The 19,813-nt window shown below is 35.7% G+C and overlaps 1 long non-coding RNA gene across 7 annotated transcripts; it reads right to left on the reverse strand.

Moving 5' to 3' along the window:
• Nucleotides 1-5,500: 5,500 nt before the first annotated feature.
• LOC113350432 lies at nucleotides 5,501-12,624 on the reverse strand. 7 transcript variants are annotated; one of them, XR_003360841.1, is made up of 5 exons: nucleotides 10,954-12,624; nucleotides 10,466-10,858; nucleotides 10,142-10,385; nucleotides 7,533-7,583; nucleotides 5,501-6,055 (listed from the first exon to the last, which is right to left on the reverse strand). It is a non-coding gene; the product is annotated as an uncharacterized LOC113350432 (long non-coding RNA). The 7 variants fall into 7 exon arrangements; XR_003360840.1 differs by having other exon boundaries at nucleotides 7,533-10,385; XR_003360839.1 differs by having other exon boundaries at nucleotides 6,285-10,385.
• Nucleotides 12,625-19,813: the final 7,189 nt, after the last annotated feature.

Raw genomic sequence — 19,813 nt, forward strand, 5'->3', positions numbered from 1 at the left:
ATTTCACTTTCTCCGCATTCATATAGGGTTTACGGAAACCCTTCGTTCTCCCCGGATTAGATGGAGCGGACGCTCTTTCTCCTCCTTCCCCACAACAGACAGTAACGGATGAAAATGGAGAGGGGATTTGATTCTCTTTTTCATCCTTTGATTCTCTTTCTCATCAAGGAACGCCTCCCACCGAACAGAAGAAATGGACAGAGATTTAATAGGAAAAATTAGTACAGATATTTAATAGGATGAATCCAATCAAATTGGACAAATTAGTACACAAATTTAATAGGATGAATCAAATCAAATTGAATCCATACGAACCCTTTTTTTTTCTCTTTTCATACAAGCGACATAATTTCTTAGAAGGATTTCCACTCAATTGATTATATGATGTATATGAGACAGATTAGTCCATAGTACAATCACACATACCCTCACGCCAATCACAAAGCAGAACAAGCCTTTAACAGATGAAAAAGAAATCGATCATAACTAACAAAAAGTTGTATTTTGCCCAAGGTTAGAGCTCGTGCCTGATAACGTGATTGAGGAGAATTTAGGGTGAATGAAGGAGATGTAGAGACAATAGAAAAACCACCGTATTACATAGTTACAGTATATACATATAAAAGGGTAAGTGGTTGGACCGCATATCCATGGGCCATAGACCCTGTAACAAAAGGGAGTAGATTTGGTTATTATTAGGGAAAGTATGATTAGATGACTTTATACACATTAGACACCCCTTAGCCCACCATTATAGTTGGGAACAAAATTTGGATACCTCAATTAATTTGGGTATATCCCAATCTGGCCCGTTTAAGTAAGGAAAAAATGGTGTATTATAAAGTAGGGAATACTTCACTTATTTTCTTTTCCAAATCTAAAATTCTAAGGGACAATAAGAGAATGAGAAATGCCGTGAATTTAATGTATGATAGGGATAAATTGAGCAATTAAGAAACATTTGAAGATCGACAATTGGTTTCTCTAGCAAAATTAATATTTTCTTATTGTTACAAAATGATTCATCGCAAAATTGAATAAAACCCCAATCGGTACATAATGCTTTTGCTTTGCTTTCTTTTTTTGGAATTATTTTTTTCCAGTACTAAAAATAAAATTTAATTAAAAATAAGATAGAAAAAGAACAAAATGGAAAAATACGTACTCAAAAATAATACAAATAACTACTTTCAAAACAGTTTAATATCTTGATTTTAGGATCGAGTAACCAATTTTTTGTGTTAACATTTTTTCACTGTTAATGTCACATTGTTTGTGGTATTTGATACTCCTTTCGTTTCTGGAAAAGTGTTACTTTCACTTTTTCAATTTGATCTATTTTTAGGCTTAAAAGTGAAAATATCTCTTTTTCAGAAACAAAATATATAAGATTATGTTTAGAGTGGTAGAAAAAATAAGAGACAAAACATAAAGGAGACAAAGTATGAAAGAGAAGAAGAGAAATCAGGTGTGTTTTCTCATCAACATTTACTCTTTAAATACATGAGATGAATATAAGGTAGGAGTACATGTGTAGAGTAACATAGAAGAAGTGTTAGATGTGTCTATCATAAGAAGAAAGTTTTCCATGCATAGTGACACATGAGGATGGTCAACCATACCACCAATAACATTCCCACAACACCCCCCCTTGGATGACTACCATTGTAAACTAACTGCTTTATCAAAACCTTTCCAGAAAACATTCGTTGATGAAAAACTGGTCAAAGGGGAAAGACACTTGAGCTTCTGAAATGGTGTCGCTTGTCAGGACTCTTCTCCTTTGTAGAGTCGTGTCAGGATCAATACTTCGCACAAAAACCTGAACACTTGTAAGGAGAAGAATAACCTCAACCGAAGTTGTATCTCTAGTGTTTCTGTTGTCTCTTTAAAAACCTTGCCGAGTAACAAAACCCTATGGGAAAAAAGTAACCTCGGTGAAGGAAAAGAGTACAACACACTTTAATGTCATCAGTGCATCGCTAGATGCTCCCCCTGATGTCGACATCTCCTCATGATTTGCATTTATGGTATTATTGTTGTCTCATTAAAAACCTTTTCGAGTAACAAAACCCCGTGGGAAAAAGTAACCTCGGTGATGGAAAAGAGTTCAACATACCATCTGATACTCCCCCTGATGCATGACAATTCTTTAGTCTAATACAGTCATGGCAGTGGACAATTCCTTTAGTCCTATGGAGTTACGGAAGTTCGGACAATCTCTTTAGTCCTATACTTCTCACATGTTTTTCAAATGTGTACTTAGGTAATGACTTAGTAAATAAGTCTGCCACATTTTCATCAGATTTTACTTTACTGACCTGAATGTTTAGAAGACATTGTTGTTGATGATTGTAAAAGAACTTCGGTGATATATGTTTCGTATTATCACCCTTAATATACCCTTGTTTCATCTGTTCGATGCAAGCTGCATTATCTTCATAAATGCAAGTTGGCTCTTCGGTGATAGAACTCAAACCCCTGAAACATGTGTAATGATATACCTTAACAATATACACTCACGAACCGCCTCATGTAGAGCAATGATCTCAGAGTGGTTCGTGGAGGTAGCCACAAGGGTTTGCTTGGTCGATCTCCATGATATCGTTGTATTCTCGATAGTGAAAACGTATCCAGTTTGTGATCGACCTTTCTGTGGGTCTGAGAGGTACCCATCATCAGCAAAACCAACCAAAAAATTATTTGGGGTTCCAGTGTAAGGAGTCGCAATTACATTATGATCTCTCCTTTCATCTTCGTAGGGATAAAACAAACCCTAAGTCAATGGTTCCCCTTAGGTATCTAAAGGTATTCTTTGTACCATTCGAATGACGCTGCGTTGGCGCTGAGCTATACCTAGCTAACAAATTCACCGAGAATGAGATATCCGGTCGAGTACATTGTGCTAAGTACAATAATGCGCCTATTGCACTTAGATAGGGATATTCAGCTCCCAATACATCTTCGCCATCTTCCTTTGGACGAAATGGATATTTATGTACATCTAAAGTTCGACCAACCATGGGAGTGCTAGCAGGGTGCAGTTTGTCCGTATTAATTTGTCTGAGTATCTTTTGGACATATGCAGACTGGTGGATTAATATTCCACAAGCTCGACGTTCTACTTCAAGTCCTAGACACATCCGAGTTTTCCCAAGATCTTTCATCTCAAATTCGGATTTCAAATAGCCTGTGGTTTCTCTTATTTCATCAAGAGTACCTACTATGTTCATGTCGTCGACATAGACAACTATAATAGAAAATCCTGAACTCGTTTCTTTATAAACACGCAGGGGCACGATTCATTATTTTATATCCCTTCCCAATCAAATAATCACTTAGACGGGTATACTACATCCGTCCGTATAGCTTTAATCCGTAAAGTAAGCGTTTCAACTGAATTGCAAACGCACTCCGTGGTTTAGAGTTACTTGATTTGGGCATTCGAAGTCCATATGGAACTTTCATGAATATTTCTGTATCAATATCCCCATAGAGATATGTGGTAAACACATCCATAATTTTCATTTCAAGTCCTTCTGAAACTATTAAGCTGACTAAGTAACGGAACGCTATGATGTCCATTACAAGAGAGTACGTTTCTTCGTAATCAATCCCAAGGCGTTGTGAGAAACCTTGTGCCACATGGAAAGTCTTATATCTCAAGACTTCGTTCTTCTCATTACGCTTTCTGAAAAATACTCATTTATGTCCTACAGGATTTACACCTGGTGGGATTAGCACTACCGCACAAAATACCTGTCTTTTTGCCAGTGAATCCAGTTTAACACGGATTGCATCTCTCCATTAAGGCCAATCTGCTCTCTTTTGGAATTTTGCAATAGAGCGTGGTTCGATATCAGTGTGCTTTATAATCTCTCGAGCAACAGCATATGCGAATATATCATCAATATGCGTGGAGGACCTTTCCGTCAACACGTATGCACTTTCACAATCCATAGAGATTTCTTTGTTCTTTGGAATCAATTTAAACTTCGGGGCGTCCCCCAGTAATGATTCATGGACATAATTGTAATCAGAGACAATCTCATGAGATGGATTATCTGTATTGATGATACATGGATCGGTTTGTGCCTTACTCGCCCTTTTCTTCCTTGGTTGAGTATCGATCGAACCAGTGGTCTCCCCCTCTTCCTTTTGGGGGCCACGGCCTCAGCTACACTTCCACCAAGTGTAGCCTTGCTACCTATATCTATGGTACCTTTTAGCTTGTCGGGAATTTCCAACCTTGCAAACACGTTTGCAGCTGGTATATGTGATCTCGTCACTTTAGCGATATCAGTAAATGCATCATGCATTGAATTTCTCACATTCTGAAGATAGATAATTCTTTTCAATTCACTTTCGCATTGTGGAGTGCCGGAATCAAGATGAGACAACGTGGGAACACACCACGACAATTTCTGTTGTTCTCTTTGGAAGTCCTTTTCCATACCTCCCCTTAATGACGGGAAGGTTGTCTCATCAAAGTGACAATCCACAAATCTAGCGGTAAAGAGAGCTCCTGTCAAAGGTTCTAAGTAGCGGATAATTTTTGGGGATTCGTATCCAACATAAATACCTACTCGTCTTTGTGGACCCATCTTAGTACGTTGTGGGGGCGTAATAGGCACGTATACGGCACAACCAAATATGCGTAAATGTGAAATATCAGTCTCATATCCAGTTACCAACTGGTACGCAGAAAATGGTTGGCTAGCAGTGGGTCTAAAGCGAATAAGTAATGCTTCATGCAATATGGCGTACCCTCAGACAGTAATAGGAAGGTTGGAACGCATAATCAATGCCCTAGCTATCATCTGTAACCTTTTGATGGTAGCTTCTGCGAGATCATTTTGAGTATGTACATGGGGTACGAGATGCTCTACGTCAATTCCATTAGACATACAGAAATCATCAAATCCTTTAGATGTAAATTCTCTAGCATTATCAAGTGTGATAGACTTGATTGGATAATCCGGATGGTGAGCCCTTAATCGTATAATTTGTGCTAGGAGCTTTGCAAATGCAACATTTCTTGTGGACAACAATGTAACATGTGACCAACGGGTCGAAGCATCAACCAGAACCATAAAATATCTGAATGGTCCGCATTCTGGATGTATAAGTCCACAAATATCACCTTGTATTCTTTACAAAAATGGAATATTTTGTTTGCTATCTTTAGCATAGGATGGTCTCGATCCTGTCTTTGCTAAAGAACAAGCACTAGTGGAAAATGGAAGTTAACCTCTGTCAGGACAAGAAGTAATATCACTAAAAACAACTGTGTTCATCAGTTGGAATCTAGAAGTGGTTTTTTGCAAAACAACTGTTTCTAGCTAAGATTGAATTCTTTCAAAGAACCACTTCCATTAACAGTTATCGATATATACTGATAGACACAATAGCTTTTATTGATAATATTTCATTAAAAAAAATGGATATTGGTTCAACTGAATCAAAAACTAAAAGCTGAATCATTATTAATGACGTCAAAACTGAATTTAAATTAAATTGATAACGACTTGAAAACTCAATTTATATTAAAGTGTATTTCGTTTACAATTTCACCTATCTAATATACTGCGAGTTCCAAGGCTCGAAAACTTCTAACACTAAGTTGGAAAAACTTTAACCAATATTCCCATTACACGATTTACACCCATAAAGTTTCAACAGTAAGTTGGAAGGTAAGGCTTCACCATCTATGCCTTCATCTTCTGACAAACTAGCTCAAATCAGGTCCATCATTCCAGCCCTAAGCTGCAAACAGAAAAACCAAGACTACAACAATTAAAAGTAAAAAATGGGGAGAAAAGAAGAGGAATCTACTGGAGACCAGCATACCCTACCACTACACATACAAGTATCCATTTAAATTATAATTCAAAGGACATGTACTTTGCCTATGTAAAATATCAAGTCCACAACTAATGAAGAAATTGAGATCTAATAGAAGTCTTAGGAGAAAATCCACAAACTTCACCAATTGAGATCCTCACTCACTAGACCTGCATCTATTACCATTTATATGATCCAACTTTAATACCACCTGCAAAATATATAAATAAAATGAATTCAAAACAATAACAACATAGTACTTATTCATAAACAATTCAACCTGTGAAGAAAATATGAGGACTTGTCGAAAAATTAACAATTGTGTCATATTCCTGCTCCTTTTTAAAGACGTGCAGTGAAAATATATTGAGTGTTAAAAATTGAAGAAGGGTATGAACCATGCAATCAACGATTAAGCCAAACTTCTCTTAGTAAGGTACCTGATTGGAATGTTGTTGTAGTTTCGCATTTGTAAAATTGACACAAAACTGTTCAAAACTGTGAGATTAAACATATATTGTAACGGACCAAAGAATTCCCCCTCTAACGGGTTGATTTCAACCCGATTAGCAGAGCCGAATCCCCGGTACGTCACTCGAATGAAAATATAACAGTAAAAAAAAAAATAATATATGCCCACTTCAGAATTCAAACAGCTAAAGATACAAGCCTAAAGGCTGATGGGAAACAAGAAAATAAAAATCACTTGTCGTGAACAATTTTTATTTCATTTTTCTAAAATAGAAATTCTAGACCTCCTGGTATCCAGCGTAATGCTATATTGCACATAAGAGTTTTAAGTACAGAGCAAATTGTAGACTTAAGTTTCAAAACTTGTAAAGGAGATTAAACATTTCTATCATGCTCAGGAAATGTAGTAGTATGCCCAAAAATAAAATCAAAAATCTGAAGCTTAATACGCCGTCTGAAGTGAAAACAAAAGCTCAGCTGCCAAAAGTTAGTAAGAACCAACCTCAATACTCTTACTAGAAAGCTAGTTATAAAGTAAGCTAAAGAAGAGAATTTAAAATACTCTCAAATAAAAAGGCTGATCAACAGGATCACAAGGAAGTAAGGATATTGGTTTGACCACAAAAAAAAATATGTCAGGCCAATGAGGAGGGACTAAGCTAAACGACATTTATAGGAAAATTGAACAGAACACACACTTAGATTCACAAGGCAAGCTACATACTGGTTAAATTTACATTTACAAAAAGAAATGAAATTGCATAAGAAAGATGAGTATACGCAACTAGTACATTAAATAATACACCGTAAATGTCTCAACTTCGACAAACAAGTTCATATTAGTATAAGTTGGGACAAGTAGTACGTATCATGTACCCATTGAACAAAACAAACCAAGTATCCATACTATTTCTGCCTCAGTTGGAAATATAGTCAAAACATGGAAAGAGGTTTGGTGATTCGTCAGTGGAAATCATAAAAGTGGCTATATACATATAGGACCGACCAGTAATACATAGACGCTAGACAGCAAGAGAAGTTTCAAAGCATCCAGTACACCCCTGAGATCAGACCACTTGTTCTTAACATAGCAAAGACTTTCTACTCGGTCCCATCTTATATACAAGAACAAAGCACGTCAAAATAGCATGGGATAACAGCAAAATAAACTACCCAGATAACCCCGTGATATACACATTATAGATAAGCAAAAATACCAATTTTTGCTCAAGCTCCCGGCTGCAAGCTCCTCATCCTTGCTTCGTACTCTGTGGGAAAACAAAACCAAAACGGGGTGAGCCACAACCCAGTAGGAGTTACGTAAATAATGCGCCAATGTAAAAATAAACAATATATAAGTCAAGCTAAAGAAATGAGCATGTCCAAACTCAGAAATGTATAAAGCTTGACAAATCAACATCCATTCGAAACAATTCAAACGAAATATTTTCCAACCGATAGTGAAGAAATTCACATACGCTACTTGTGAGGACCAGTCTCTAATGTTAGGATAGTCAGGATATCAGCCACCGTCCTGGACGGTCTTCCGCGGGTAGCCACATTTGTGGGATGCCCCTATGGGCGTAACAAACTCACCTGTAGCCTTCCAAAATTCTTCAAAACATGCTATAAGCAAATCATACGGTAAACACAAGTAACTCCAAGGTGAAACCGTAACTGTGAAATCAAATCTCATCAAACCAAGTTATAAGCAACACAGTCATAGATCTAGCTAACGACTAAAAGAATTCAAACACCCATAGAGAACATATGATCATACACAAGTTATAACAAGAGCTATGATTGAGAAATGAAGTACGAAATTTCCATTTCAACCAACACCGGGTATAAAGCCTAAGGGAAATATTTCAAAATCAAGTAGAGGATACTGATACATTTAAAAGATTTGAGAAAGATGTCATTGAGGGAGATATCATAAATATTCAGTACAAAGTGAAAACTAACTTTTTCATAAGTAAGTTTTAAAACCAAATGCTCAGCCAATTGAAATTCATTTCCTTTTTACTACAACAGAAATTCACAAAAATAATATTTAGGAAGTGTCAGTAGCATCCAAAACTGAGTTAAACACCAAAATCCAAGGTTAAGGTGAACTTTAAGAACATGCAAGTCATAACAAAAAGAGTAGTAGTAGAAAAACAAGTACACAGATGGATGCAAGCCATATCTAATCTTCATAAAATCCTTGATTAACATTTGGAATCATTTCCGTTTCAGTTCACAGAGAATATCTAGTGCAAAAATTAACAAAAGTGCATGGATAGTTTGAAACAGTGACATGCCTTACAAATACCCATCCATTGGTTTTTCATAAATCATTTTGATAATGGAGGATTTAAGTACCCATTTGGTAAAAATGCGCAAGTAAGAGATTTCCCAAGGAAACGAAATCAAGCTACTGACAGTTCAGATCAATTTAATTCACGGAAGGAAAATTCACAGAGAGAAATGCATAGAAAAGGGATGATTTCATGCCAAGTGCAAAATCAGTAAAAGGCATGCATGGATAGCTTAAACCAAAAATCGTATGTAAATTGGTTAGCTTAAAAGTGAAGCTAACAAAGTTCAGGGATTTCCCATTTAAAGAAATTAAGCCATTTTCCATGCAAATTGATTTTCACACATTAAGAAAGGAACTCCACTTAAACATTTTATCAAACAAGTTACAGCCCAAATATGAACACCATTTTCTGTTTTAAAATTTCATTTAAAATTCATGACCTATGCAACAGAAAAACAACAAAATCAAATTATTTGTATTTAGATTCACACCCAAGAACAAGATGCATTATAATCACAGAAAAGTTGCAAGAATTTAAACACAAGAGGTAAACAAGATTCCAGACCCGTTGGCATAATTTTGAGGTAGAAATTAAAGAGAAAGAAAACCCCTACCTTTGTGTTCCTTAACCGAAAACGGAGGACGAGGAACATTCCATTTTTCTTTCACAATTCAAAAACTTCCTCTACTGGAGTTGGTTAGGAAAGAACAGGGTGTTTAATTGTAAAAGAAGAGACGGTCGGAATTTACAAGAAAAATGAGTTTCATCTTTTTAAATTGTTGATCATAGTGAAGAAAAGACTACAATACCATCAATTACTCTCATGTTAGAAACGTGTCAACCATGCTCAAAGCACTCAGAGTTTTTACTAACTCCGGCTAAAAAATGCACGTGCACCCTAATATTGCTAAGAGATGGCTTATTTAGCTAGAAACACCCATATCTAGTTTAGGGCACTCACCACATCTACATACACCCTACATTAGAATCGCACGCGCACTCTCTATCGTTTTAGCTTCCCACTAAAATGGGTTGAGTTCAGTTTCGGATACGAACGGATATTTTTAGTGGTGTTACATATATGCAAGAGAATACCATCAAATGAGCAGTACCAGCCTACGAAACGATAATATAAGCAGGAAACTGTCAGTAAATCTTTTAAAGATACAAATTATAATTGCAAGCCACGCAAAAAAAAGGAGAAAAAGGGCCTTCTGCTAATGTACATGTAACTATAAACATAGTAAAGAAAGATTAACAATGGAATAAGATTTTAATTGTAAGAATGTATTTTGATAGTATGCTTAGGTACTTAGGCAAAAAACTAAGTGTATCCAACATAGTTTAGTCTTCAATAAAAGAGGACAGGCTGAAAAAGAACTTACATACACTAAAAAGAGGAAATGGAATGTGAATACTTAAACACGGGGAAACTTTAAGGAACTCACGAAAGCTAAAACCTACATAACAAAAAATGAAGGCTACCAGGCAACACTCGATTTAGGTTGAAGGATCAAGCTTACCTTGTTCACATTGTAAAGATCCTCCACCATTTCTACGTTTCTGGTACCGCACCAGCCAATTGAAAATCCAAATAAACTAGTAACCAGTAAGGATGAGTACCATTTGGGTTAGCTGCAATTGAGATTCTCATGATACATCATAATTCAACATGTTCAAATAGTTACTTACAACAAACCATAGAAGTAGAGACGATTTATGACAACCAAAATCTCTAATAGGAAAGAGTTTGAACAGATATAATCACTGCAAAACAACATAATACGTAATTCAGAACCCTAAAGAGTCCTCTCTCAAGAGATATTGAACAATGCTGAAAAACATACCTCCTGAATACCATCTCTTAAAACAGGCTTTGGTATACGAGTATTTGTTCCTGTTAGCACGACAAAGTAAGAACGTGAATAATATTTAGATGTTTAGGGGATAAAAACATGAGCATTCTTATGTAGGCAGAGTTATTCCAGGACGAGCTCCTCAAAAATACCTCCAACACTGAAATGAATACAAATATCAGAAGCATGATACTACATAATTAACAATAAAACTCACATTCAGAACACCAAACATCACCTGCAACTAACCAACCATTCCAAGAATCGTCAGAATCATCATCCGAGCTGCACAAAGGGGTGGGTGTGGGTATGGGTGGGGTGAGTTCCTGGGAATCTCTTAGAGTAACAACTATTAGTTGATGGCTTGGCCCATATAGTCTTCCTCTGTTTGTAAATTAATCATGTCAGAACTTGTTTAAAAATTTCACAACAAACTTATCTTGTTAAAAATATGAACTTAAGGAACCATGTTCACCCACCTTCATGTAGTGAATGTCCAAATCAATGGCTCTCTTCAATCTGCAGTCTTTGCTTAAAAAAAATATGAACTCAGGAGTCTTTGCATAAAAAAAGAAAAAAGAGTGCAACGGATAACATTCGGCTTCAATCTGAAGAAGCAAAATAATTTCAATATTAAAAGTATCCTCTGCCACAACAATATAGCTAATAATAAATATTCACTCAGGGTGACATTGTATGTTTACCAAACTAAACTAGATGGATTTGCCGCATTGCAACCTCTCACTACATCTCTCTGCAGAGAATAGCTTTTTACAAACTAAAGGAATGGCTGCAAATTTGCACGCTATCATGGACCCTAATGAAAACATACAACACGAGACTAGTTTAATGAGAATTCCAAATACTAGACGCCCAAAAGTAAAGCTAGCAAACTGAAATAGGATGGAGAACGCTTAACTTACCCATGGGAATGATCAAAAGCATGAATCTAAATGACCCACTAATGCCAATACATACTTGCAAAGCTAGCAAACTGAAATAGGATGGAGAACGCTTTACTTACCCATGGGAATGATCAAAAGCATGAATCTAAATGACCTATTAATGCCAATACATACTTTGTCATACCGATGTCCTGTATCAACAATCCCATTAAACAAATTTTCAAAACTGTTACAAAAAAGGCATCAAAAACACACTTTATTTCTATTTAGATTAGCATCGAGACTCACAGAGGCCGACCATCCTCATTGCGAGCTTTTTCTCTACAACTTCCTACCAATGAAAACATACGAAAAATGGTGAATATGCCAACCACGAAACAGTAGGAAAGCGGTTAACTAAAGATTTCTCTAACTGATGCAACACAAAAAAAAAACCAATGCAACTCAAAAACCCCATTTTTATCAAAACTGTAACAACATATAATTCCAACACAGGAACCCTAATCTAGTAACAAAGCAAACCCATAATTATTAAACAGAAAAGGCATCATATTTACTAAATCAGCTGAAGTAATGATCTTATAAAGAAAACCACAGATTAAACCCTAGGTTGATCAAACAAGAGAATGATGTGAACCTTCTCCTTTTCCTTTCTTTTGATCCAATTCTGTAGAAATCACAAGACAAAACAACTCATTGATTAAAGTAAAAAACTTAAATTCAACATAAAAGAAGAACCCAATGTAGATTTAATCATGAATTCATCTTCTTCTGTTGTTTACCACCACCAGATTTAGCTGGATTTGAAGATGTGGTGGAGCTTTCTACTCCTTTGATGGCTGAATGAAAAGAGAATAAACACAATCAATAAAAGAAAACTAAGAAAACAAATAAATAAATAAAAATGGACAAATGCACAAACTGGCAATGAATTAAAAAAGAGAATTGAGATGAAATCAAAGCTTTTAAGTTTGCTAACTTCAAAAAAAAAATCTTCTGAAATTTCAATTAGACTTGGATAACTTAATCGATTGAACTAAAACGATAAAGAGAGGTGATACTTATCTTTTGATTAAGTTGCTACAGATGAATCTTTGATTTTAGTTGTTGTTGATCTTCATCGCCTCTTTTTCACCGATTCAGGACAAACCTTCAAGAGATAATAGAGGAAAAGAGGAGGCAAACCCTAATATGAAAATTTTGATTCAGTAGATTCAGAAACAGGTTGATTCAGAAAAAATTAAGAGAATCAGAGAGAGTGTTGAGAGAGAGAAGTGAAGGAATAGGGTGCAGACGACAGGGATAAAAATGCCCCTATAGAAAACTACTGTGAATGGAACAAGTTTAATTTTTTCGAATTTTTTTCCGATAAAACAATGTGAGTCACGACACTATGCTTAATAACAACAGTGGTTTTACTAAAGCCAGAAAGTGGTTAAAAACCCATTTTCCACTAGTGAAGCTTTGCAGAATGAGAAATGTGCCTTCGATAAGGAAAACTAAGAAGAATGGGATAGGGGGTACGCCTCAATTACTTTGGAAGACGAAGGTTGCGCTTCTCTTACTTTAGAGGGAATAAAATGTGCATCATTTACTTTAGATAGCACATTGTTATTATGCATTGTAACAGTATTTTGTCCCATTTTCTTTTTCATTCGAAAGAAAGGATGTCTGTGTGAGTTCTTCAAAACGCAGATCATCATATCACAACCTGGGTGCCCTAGTCGATTGTGTCAAAGCTTATATAAGTCACTGGCCAACAGTTCATCGTTGGCAACCACATGGGATTCGATAGTCCTAATAGTGGTGATGTACAATCCACTAGAGTGACTTATTAGTTTCTCTAAGATGCACTTCCTTCCGCATTCACTAGAGATCACATATATGTACTCAGTTCCATTTTCACAGTGAGTTTCCAAGTGATAACCATTTGCACGGATATCATTGAAACTCAACAAAGTGCGGTGAGCTCTTGGTGCATATAGAGCTTTTGTGACTTTAATCATTGTGTCGTTTGGAAACAAGAATTGAGCATTACCTCACCCAATTATTACTTGTGATGATCCAATCATCATAGTCACAGATGTATTATAAGGAGTAAAATCGATAAATAGTTTTCTATTTCTTAGGATAGTGTGAGTGGTTGCACTATCAACTAAACATTCAATTTCTCTTGGAGGCATTCCTACAAGTACATTAGGCATGAATGTTACAAACAAAGAAAAACAAACAATTTATCTCACTTCCTTTAGAGAATTTTGTTCTACTAGAATGACGTCCTTTCCATTCTAATTTACATGCTAAACAACAGATTATCATAAAAAAAAAGTAAAATTCTATAGAACATAATAGAAAATGAGTACTTATAGGTAATCTATACACATAACATAAAGATGGTAATAACATGTTCAGCAACGGTAACACCTACTCAAGCTATTAAACAAACGATAGTCTAAGATAACATAAAACCTTTAAAGCATCTAAAACAGACAGAGTCTAGCAAGCCAGAAACTAAATTCTTAGGCCCAAGCAAAATCAGGCACATCCATAGTTGGGGAAAAGTCCTCATTGTCCAGGAAATCTGAAATTGTGAGGTTGACGTTAGGGGTTACATCATTTTCTTCCATATGGTTAGCTGATCGAATTTTGATAGTGGTAAATAAGTTGTCGTTCACTCGGACTTTGTTGAGATCGATTCTAGGCTTTAATAAAAGAAAATACTAAAAATAAGAAAATATATATACCAAATAAGGTCACAGGATGAAGACAGACCGGGACTCGGGATTCCACTGCTTTTCATGTTCATGGGATTCATAAATTTATCCTATGCAATTATAGCTCAAAACAAAAGAAATATCAACTCCATTCTTTGCCAAAATAGATTTCGTAAAACATCAATTGTAAATTACAAGCATAGTGTATCTAAAGCACCTAATACTAAGCATACACTATATAACAAGATAACAACTGATTAATAGAAATCATAAATCATTTAAAATCGGTGTAAAAAGTAAATAAGGAATTAATTAAATTACTCCAAGGATGAAACACAGCTTCCTCCGTCGTCCCAGTGTTGGGGTCTATCTCCACATGGTGAAAACATACTCAAAGGAATTTTTCATTGCTTAAAAAGGTGTTTGCAAAGAGAAAATGTATAAGCAGTGATTTTGTAACAGAAATAATTGTTACACAATGGACTGTTACAGAGAAACACTAATATACTGTTGCGATTTTGAAATAATTGTTACAGAAACTGTTACAAAGATATTGAATTTGAAACTATAGGCAACGGTTTCTGCCACTGTTCTTGACTGCTGTTCTGTGTTCTTCTTTAATGGCAGCAGCAGAGACCAGCTCTGCAACTCCCGATTCTCACCTCTATTCCGTCCCTTAACTCTCCATCCCCTTTTCTGATCTCTGACCAACCTTTATATACTCACAGGATGGACAAAACTCGAATTTAATTCCCGTATCTTCTTCCTTAATTATTTGTATTCTCCACCATCTGTTACGAGAATAACTTCGTTTTTTTCTTCTTTTCAATGCGTCGGATTGCTATTGACACGCTCAAACATGCTCTAAAAGAAGTCAAACACTGTGATGCACACGTAAATCGACCAAAGATAGCTCAAAATCCCGGGAATCTCTCTGCATGAAAATACTTCCCCTGTTTTACATCGTCACGCGTCTGTAAGCAGTCAACTCTCCTTTTTTATCTCTTTCACGTTCAAAAATGTTTCCAACACAGGGAAAATTGAGTCGAATCCTCTCCATATACACACTAACCTCAGTTACTGTCGGGAAAACATGGTACAACCCGATATATGCTCGTGCTTTGTTGTGTGCAACAGACTCCTCTTTCTTCGGTTCTGAGTCAATTAACGCTCCTGTTTTAGCTCAACAAGGTACTCCCAGCTGATTCTGACGAACATATCTCACAAAAATCTTGACAGAAATCATTACAGAGAATACGCAGGTGAATATAATAATTTCCCGCCAAATTTCTGTTTTCCAACGAAGGAGAAGAATGACAGCTCTTAACCAAGTATATGGGTGTCGAATATCCTGTGGGTACCCCTTAGCAACTGAGGTGCCCCTTAACCAAAGTGGACGTCCGAATAGCAGTTGTCTTCCCAGAGGTGCCTTTAACAACTTTTCGAGCCGATTTCTCCAAAAATGTTTATTTCCCAAAAGATACCTACAAACACATAAAACATCAAAATTAGTACAAAATCGAGTGCCAACAATATATAGTATTAAGATCAAATTAGACACAAAAAATGTGTCTATCAAATACCCCCAAGCTTATTATTTGCTAGTCCTCGAGCAAATTTATTGTAGAAAAGAAAATTCAAACTCACTAGGTGGCCCTAGTGACCGAGTTGTAATCTCGGGAGGGTTTACTAGAGGTGTACCCACAAAACCATGACTTCTAATTGGTCACAAATATCCAAAGAGCTATGAGGACATACATATTCTCAACCTATCTCCAAGTAACTAGAATGCCAGAGAAATTAAAGGTGCCAGCTCTAAAGCTGACTGAAGAAAAGGGGAGACACATCCAACACTGCTAGATAAAGAGATATCCGCTACACAGCTAGATAAACATTGTAAGATGCATCCGTTTTACAACTAGATAAGATTAGGAGAGAGATAAAGATGAGAGGGACATCTGCTACACAGCTGGACTAATTACGTGTGATGAGTTGAACCAGTGCTAGAAAGATCTTGTGCCAGATGGAAAGCGGACTAATAAAGCAACCAATATGCATCTCTCTTCGACTCTCTCATAGTACTAAGTAGAAACAACGTCTTCTTCGGCTTCAACTGTTGATGATAAACTCTCGAACCTCGTAGAACCTTGACAATTTAACTTTTCTCCTTAAGTTCATGCTTGAAACTTCCTTATAGATTTCTACTTCCCTATGGCCTTATTGAACAAAACGTAACGATGATTTTTTTTTTTTTCATTTTTTTTTTCAACACAAAAATAACAAGACAAAAATTTAAATGGACATGAGAGAAGGACTTTAGAACTTGGATCTTCGCAACTTTTGATCTCTTGGTATCATGAACTTCAACAACTTATATCATTTGCTCTTATAACTTTTTGTAACTAAGTCTTCAGCTTTGATTTTTGAATTATTCTTTTGTATTGTTGCTTCTAAACCTTAAATGTCTTCAACATTCTTCATAGATTTTGATGTCGCCCCGCTTGTTGATGATGATAAGTTTCTACTGAGAGAGAGAGTCGTAATCCAGTAACTAAGACTACATTGTGGGGTTGCTTTGTCTTTCTGGCATTTCCTTCTGACCTACTTGCCTTTCCATCATGGATGGTTAGGTCCATCACGGTTACCCTCTAAAAGGTACAAGTTCTCTCCTGAATTTTAAAGATCTCAATGTCTTTTTATCTAATGTCTCAAAAGATTGTTATCTCTAGCATTCCAATTTCTATCTTTTCGGTGAGAAACAATATGTAAACTTAGCTAACCGGATACTATGTGACATTAAAAGTTTCAAAAAATGCGATTAAAAAGTTTCTCCCATACCCCCAAACTTAAATCTAACATTGTCCTCAATGTTCTAAAGATGAAATTAAAAGCATAAACAAGGAGAAACTGTTACCAATTGAAGCAAAAGAGATAAGAAAAGATATTACCGTGTCGCATGAATATTGGGTTTTCTCCCAAGAAGTGCTAAGTTTAAAGTGTTCAGCAAGACTAAGAAATGATTAGTCACCTTATAAAATCATAAAGTAATAGCCGGAATAACTGAGGATCACCAAAACCAAATAGGGCTATCACAAGTAAAAGGAATCTGCAACATGCCAAGAAAATTAACGGATAAAGCACGCCCTTTTCTAGTTTCCTGTTTAAGACAACTACATCTAGCCGTGGTTCAGGTTCTAAAACTTGGTCTAGATAAAATATTTTCATGGACTGCATTTCCTCGTAGCTAAGGTCCGATTCAGGTATTAGAGTCTGTAAAAACTCAAGTAAAAACTTGGAAGCACATAATAATAACCTAAATAATTGCGGATCCTTTAAGTCAATCAGTTGACCACGATGAAAGTAGTGGTCTTCCTTAAACAAATGTGTCGACCCTAATCTCCTAAAGTAATTAGGTTTAGTCTCAAAACTTAATAACCGACACATCTGAAAATCGTATGTTCCCACAATTGGAAGAAAAGTTTGTGGTGGGAAAACAAAGTCAATCTTGGTATCATAGCCTAGGTTAACCACATCAACCATAGGATGGGTTTCTAACAACTGAGCTCTCTTACGGAAACAACTAGGTTCAAGAAAAAAAGTATGAAGATAATCTTGTAAGATGGTTGAGGCACAAATGTCAAGTCCTACACGAGGGAACTTTCTAAGAGTTAAAGGTAAAGCACAGGGAGAATGATAATCACCCTCAAACTTAGAGTTTTGGGTGTCTCTAGATAGACTAACTACAATTTCCCTAATTTCTAGATTAACGGAATCCTGAAAATGGTCAATTGCTTCTTTTAGGTTATACTCAGGTGATGCATCCTCACTCATATTTAAAAGCTCTACGAGTTCATCTTCTTCGTCTAAGACTATTGTTTCTAAATCGCTAGACTCTAAAACATTATTCTCAGAATAAACTCGTTCCTCTAAATCATTATCGGCTTTGCGTTGACCTGGTTTTGGTTCGTTACTAGTTTTAGACGTTTAACGAGATTTGTTCTGATATTAGTGGAGGGGGTAATTTGGGAGTGTGAAATCATAATAAAAGTTCGTTAAAAACCGTCCAAATAAAGAAGAAAAACTGGCGGCTTGTGATCGGTCCCCCATGCCCTATTCGGATTTTGCCCCATCAAAATTTTCTCGCGGTCCTATAAAATCTGCACGGACCAAGAAAATCCACCCGATGGTTTTCTTCTCCTTCTTGCGGATCTATCAAAGCCACTCACTTCAAATTTTATTTCGAAAAATGGGTCATTTGTCCAAATATTTTTGAAACATGGTTCAAATGGACGAGTAAAAATTAGTATGGGTGAAATGGACACAAAAAAAATAGCAAGGATGAAACTGGATTCATCCTGACTTAAACTTAAAAAATAGTAATGATGAAACTGGATGCAATCCTAATGTAAATTAAAAATAAAAAAAAATATTTGAAAATGGATAGGATGAAACCGTTTACATCCTTGCTATTTTTACATTTTTGTCCACTTAAGCAGTATCAAAATCTAAATGTCCTTTTCACACGGGAATTGTTGATTTTGGTCTTTTTAACCAATTTTTGTAACATGGTTCAAATGGACGAGTAAAAATTAGTATGGGTGAAATGGAGACCAAAAAAATAGCAAGGATGAAACTGGATTCATCCTGACTTAAACTTAAAAAATAGCAAGGATGAAACTGGATGCATCCGAATGTAAATTAAAAAAAAAATGAAAATGGGTAGGATGAAACCGTTTACATCCTTGCTATTTTTACATTTTTGTCCATTTAGACAGTATCAAAATTTAAGTGTCCTTTTCACCCAGGAATTGTTGATTTTGGTGTTTTAAACCAATTTTGTGATTTTATTTTTACTATTCTTTATCTCACTTTATCCTATTATTTTACAACCATGACACAGGAAGATGAATTAATAAAAACGTAACAGCAGACCAAACCACATAGAACAGGCAGTAACGCACAACTTCTCATGCTATAAAATCAAAACTAACTAAAAACAAGAAACTTACGTAAAGTTAGAAGAACTGAAGAAGAGACAAGAGAAAAGAAGAAAGAAATGGGTAAAAGCTCAAACTATTAAGCTGAAAACTATAAAGGAACAGGGATCTAAAAAATGGCTCCAATCACATGTGAAACAACTACCAAACTAGCATCATCTTTATTTGACCAGAGACACGATGAAGCAGAAGAGCTATTACAACAACAACAAACAGTAGGATACAACATCAAACACAACTAAGGCAACTATTACACAATCAAATGAAACATAGAAACTGGCCACACGACCTCTAGGAACAACAGACAAATATAAAACACGAACTATTAGTTGGCTGAATGATAGATAATATCGAAATTAAGGAGTATTAATTAATGTGAAAAAAAGAAAAGAAAAAACAAATGAGACCAATTCATTAGATGTCCCCTCAGCGAGAAGAGAGCTAGTTTATAACACAAAAACAAACCCCTTGAGACCCACTTTTCATACATAGACTCCTCAAGTTAAAATTTTATTCGAAGTGAAACATGAAAGAGGTGAAAAAAAATAACACAAAAACATAAAAAATTAACACGGGCTAACACGACAACATGTTCAGCTAAATTTTATATGAAATGAAGTATGAAAGAGGTGAAAAAAATAATATAAATAAATTAATACAGGATAACACGGCAACATGTTCAACTAATGTAATAGTACGCTGTTGGAGCTTAACTTGTTAGGC

This window comes from Papaver somniferum, chromosome 2, assembly GCF_003573695.1.
Source record: "Papaver somniferum cultivar HN1 chromosome 2, ASM357369v1, whole genome shotgun sequence".
NCBI classification, from domain to species: Eukaryota; Viridiplantae; Streptophyta; class Magnoliopsida; order Ranunculales; family Papaveraceae; genus Papaver; species Papaver somniferum.